This window comes from Zingiber officinale, chromosome 3B (assembly GCF_018446385.1).
Source record: "Zingiber officinale cultivar Zhangliang chromosome 3B, Zo_v1.1, whole genome shotgun sequence".
In the NCBI taxonomy this organism is placed as follows: domain Eukaryota; kingdom Viridiplantae; phylum Streptophyta; class Magnoliopsida; order Zingiberales; family Zingiberaceae; genus Zingiber; species Zingiber officinale.
The window spans coordinates 28,383,105-28,388,537 of record NC_055991.1 but is presented as its reverse complement, the minus strand read 5'-3'; positions in this window follow the sequence as shown (position 1 = coordinate 28,388,537).

The following is a 5,433-nucleotide window of genomic DNA, read 5'->3' as shown; positions in this document are numbered from 1 at the left end:
GAGGAAGATAAAGCTAAAGCGGATCAATTCAAACAGCTCAACGAAGCGAGGTGAGTTTCAGAGCGGATCAAGGGACCCTTAAATACCAAAAAAAAAAAAAAAATACAGAAAATTTTTGGTTCGGCATGCTTTAAAATTAGTCAAAACATTCTAAAGTCTTAGTTTATTTATAATAAACTTTTACAACTTTGTAATTTTAAACATGCTTCTATTACATAAACGTGTTTAGAAACCATTTATATTTGATATGAGAAAATCATTTAATATGTGGTGATTATTTTTACTTCTAAAATAAAATCAATTTAAAATTTATTGTTTTAAAAGCCTGCAGAATATTAAATTAGAATTATGAAAAAAATTAATATTTCTATTCCACTAAGTGCTATAACATTTCAGAAATTTTTAAAAAGAAACTTATTTTGCAGTTTGCCAAAATATATATATATATATTTTAGTAAATGATTGAACGACACCAATAACTTTTTTTTTTTTTTTTTTTTTTGAAAAGGTTCTAAAATCCAAACTGTACAAATACATGTCTACAAAGGCCAGCTATGTACTTCGATTTTGTAAAACATTCTCACAACAAGGGATATAATTCTCTCAAAACGGCATTGAAAAAATAAATTATAAACAATTCTAGAATTATACATTCGATTTATTTTATTTGGTTGACTTCTTTATCTACTCTTCTTAGATTCCTAATAATTTTGTCCCAATTATTTTCTGTGATGCAATGAGGTTATCAACCCGTCTCATGATCAATATGAAAGAGATAAATCATGAATAGTTACTAGCCTTTAGAATAGTTACTGGTGCATGAGAGAGACATTTACCTCGGTTATGTCGGTCCCTTAATTTTATCATGTGGTAAAAGATAATTTGCTCACCTTAACGCCCCCACCAACTCATTCCTAGGCTAATATTGAGGAGGTAAATCACGGGTGGCTATTAGCCATTAGTACAAGTGGCAAGGCATTGGGGGGGCATGCTCGGACAAGTCGAGTTTCGACCCTAAGACCTCATGTGGCAATACTCCATACCTTAACCACCATACCGTCATGATTTAGTGTATGGTGGATATGGTCGTTGATCCTGTACGAGAGTCGAGACGATGGATGCTGGAAGATGTGGTGCTCTTGTTGACCATGTGCGGACTCCAAGTAAGGCGAACCTGCAACCACAGCAGTGTCAGTGCCGAGCCAGGGAGGAGCTCCCCGACGATGGCCCTCCGACGCTCAAATCAATCACCGGCGATGTGGAAGTAAGGAAGCAAAGAGGCGGAGCAACAGAAGCATAGTAACAATAGAAACAGTAATCTTGCCTACCTCCGTTGAAGCTTGGGACTCCTTATATAGGGCTCTAGGGGTGTGCATGCACGTTTCTCAAGGCGTGCATGCTTCTCAAAGTTCCCTGAAAAGACACATAAAAAAAGTGTTCATGACACCATTCCTTAACGACCCGAGCATATCTTTGACGGGACAATGGGAGCTTCCGTCGTACAATCCTCTGCCTGACCATACTGCCAACCATGCCATCTGTCGGTGGCACGGGCTCCCAAAAGGATAACACCTGATCCTCCTTTTGTCCGTTATCAAGTCAAGCAGGAGAGCCGCTCGGCCTACCATCAGTCATCCGGGCGATCTTGCCCTTGGGCTGAGTGGAGTGGTCGCTCGGCCAACCTTCTACTGTTCGAGCTCCGCTGTTGCGCTGAGCAGAGGAGTCGTGTCTGAATGTGGCCTGCTCGGTCATGCTTCCATTTTTCCGGTTCCAGGGTTCACTGTTCGCTAGAGCGGGTTGGCTACTCGGCGTGTACTTTGCCGATACATAGTTCTCTGAGCGTCGGAAGCCTGGTACACCACTGAGCTGTGATAACACCATATTGATATCAGCTCGGATCTTCTTCATCCCGGTCGGACGGTGGTACAAGGTCATTGACCACCCTGACTTTGACCTCCATTGTGGTGAGGACCCTCTGCCGGGTGGGGGCCCCTCCCTATCACCGCATCACATGTCTCCCCCTCAAGTCTAGTCGAAGGAGGCTGTAAGTCCGATTGACTGGACAAGTAGTCTGGAGATCTGTTGGCCAATCAGCCATGATGCTGGTGGGACTCTGATTGGTCTCCCGACGAGTGTTGGTCGGCCATGGGACTGATCCTTGGGGCCGCTCGACGCTTTGAATGTTTGTACTTCAAGATTTCTCCTTTTGCGTTGTCGAGTGAGCGTGATCAACGCTGATGTCACCCGAATCTCCTCGGGATTTGTGTAAATCGCCTCCATTAAGGTCGAGAACGCGTCCATGCCTGGCAATGACACCCATTAAATGCTAACCAGTGAGGGAATGCCACGTGTCACCGTCGCAGTCGCTGCATGCCCGAAGTGACAGGCTCTGATGTGACCTCTAGCAGTTTGAATTCTATGGTTGGATCTACGTCTCAGGCTTTACGCCCTATATCCGACGACCTTGCTTGGCCGAGCCAAAGGTTTATAACCTCGGAGAACCCCCTTCACCCCCACCTTTGCGTTCTACTCACGTGTTACCGGTGATTCCTATGCGATCAGTGCTCCGGCTGTTAGTATTATCCCTAGTACCAATTATGAGATGATTGTAAAGGGCTCAATTTGTATCATATTTCGTTATTAATAAAAGGCAAAGTTGGTTATTATATTTATTTCAGTTTAGTGCCGATTGAATAAGTATAATAATGTCCTTGGGTAATAGGTTCTTACCTACAACATATCTTTTAGTTGAATTGATAGTGAGATATATAGATATATATAGAACACTACTCTAAACTATTTCTAGTCAAGCATTAATATACAAGGACAATATTAATGTATTGAGACTAGCATGTAGGTCAACGGATGACTTAATCTCACAAGTCATGGATATGAGATATCAAGTTAATACATTGGTATATATTAGAGAATATATACTGAATGACCCGCCCTGAGAATATTTCATGGATCGTTATATGAGTGTCATAAATATTCTCATGTGACTATTGGTATGAATAGTCCTTAGACCTGAAGTCACTACGATTCCCTACATAATGAGTTGTGTACTTTGATATCGGGAAACGTCACCTGTAACAAGGTGAACAATAAAGTTAATCACTGGGTATGCAATGAATTATGTGGAGGGATGTGAGTGATGTAGATGAGATCTATCCCTTCCATATGAGGGAAGTGATATCTATGGGCCCCTTGATTAGTATGACACAAGAAAGCATGACCATGTGCAAATGAGTCAATATGAGATATTGAGCTTATTTGATTGAGTGTGTCTACTTAGAGATCAAGAAACACTAAGGTTGATAAGAGGATGACACGGTCTATGCCTCATTGATCAATCTAGATATCAAGGATAGAGGGACCAAGTCATACAAGATAATAGCCACGGACAGGTTAGGTCGGATCTTGACCTTCTCGTCACTTAGGTAACAATGATGCCTTGCTAGATGTCACTCATTGCTTATGTATCTAAATATTGATTTGGGTACATTACCAATGTTACGAGAACCTATTGGGTCACACACAAAGAACAAGTAGATTTGGAGATGAGTTCATATGATGAATTATTGGATTAAGTCTAATCCGAATTGGACTTATTGAGTTAGACTCAATTGGATCTAATTGTTAGATTAAGTCCAATTCAAATTAGACTCAAGGAGTCAATTTGAATTAATGAAATAGTGATTCACTGAATTTGAATTGCATGAGGATTAATTGAGTAAGACTCGATTAAATTAGACTTGAGTTAGACTCAAGTGAATTAAACTTGAGTTAGACTCAAGTGAGGAGACTTGAGTTAGACTCAAGTGAGATTTAATGAAGATATTCAGTGAATTTTGAAATTCAATGAATCATTTCATTCAATTTTTGAAATTGAATTTGAAATGAGGAGTTACAAGTTTGGTCCTTAATGGAGTATAAATGCTCATTAAGGCTATTAATGCTAATTAAATATTTTCATTGGATGAAAATACTTAAGCTTTTTGTTCTTCATTTTGGGATAGATCTTCATTCTCATTGCTCCTCTCCTCTCTTGGCCGAAATCCACTTTCAAGGATGCTAGCACAACCTTTCTCCTTTTTGTGAGTTTGTGGGACAAATGAACGCCTGTTCGTGTGGATACCATAGAGGCGTGAACGTGAGATCGTGCTGTGATCCCAGCTGTCGGGAGTCCGTGAGCATGCTACAAAGGTATAATCTCTCATACTATATTAGAAACTTAGTATATGTAGGAATTTCTCTTTCCCTTCACATGGATCTTCTGGAGAAATTAGTATTTTCCGCTGCGCATTTGCGTGTTTAGCACATCTAGTTCCTTGCACCGGCGACCTCCCGTCTTCTTCCGTGACAACTTTTCCTCCCCTTTCCGTAAGCTTTCTTCAGTCTTTTGCAATTCTTTTGGATCCTCACATTTTTCTGGTGTCCATTGTGTTTTCTGTCCACCTTTCTCTCTATCAAACTTTCTATTTCCTTATTTTCCGGCGATGGCCAGCTCTTCACAACCGTCAGCCTCCGCTCCTGGGATCTGGTATACTACCATGGAGACCCGATTCGACGCGAGCGACGCTGAGAGCCTTAGGAATGCCTTTGACATTCCTTCTGATCATGAGACCATTTTGGCCTCTCCATCCGATCGACTGAATGACCCGCCGATCGAAACCATATGCTTGTTCCGAGACTAGTTTATGGCCGGTCTATGATTCCCTATCCACCCCTTCATCATCGAAGTTTGTAATTATTTCCCTATTCGCCTTTCGTAACTCATACCAAATTCTTTTCGGTTGCTGTGCGGCGTCATCGTGTTGTTCCGGCTGCACGACATCCACTTGACCCCTCGTGTCTTCCACTACTTCTATTATCCCAAGCAATTCGAGCTAGGAACCTTTCTTTTTCAGTCTTAGGTCAGGTTAGTATTTTTTGACAAGATACCAACTTCCAACAAACACTGGAAGGAGTATTTCTTCTTCTTGCGTCTCCCCAAGCGGCCTAGCTTCCGAACACGCTGGCAGGTCGGACTCCCACCCCAACCCGATCTAAAGAAGTATAAGAGTCGGTCGAACTATCTTCACGTAGTGACCATGATGGCCGGTCAGAAATATGACATCCATAAGCTCTTGCTAGAAGGTGTCATGTACATTTTTGGCCTGAGTCCAATCCGCACCCGGCTCCCGAGTGGCTTAGGTAAGGAACTTTTTGAATCTCTTCCTTTGAGTCTAACTGATTTCTTTTTTTCTTTTGCAGCCGAAGTCATGATGCGAGCACGGGTGGCCGGCTACAACAAGCTCAAGGACGCCGAGATCGAGGTAGCAGCTTCAAAGGAATTAGCAAGCCGCGGCCTTGCGCCGGTCGATTCCCATGAGCACACGCTCATTGAGAGTCAGGAGACGCCCATTGTGGGCGAAGGCACCGCGGTCCAAA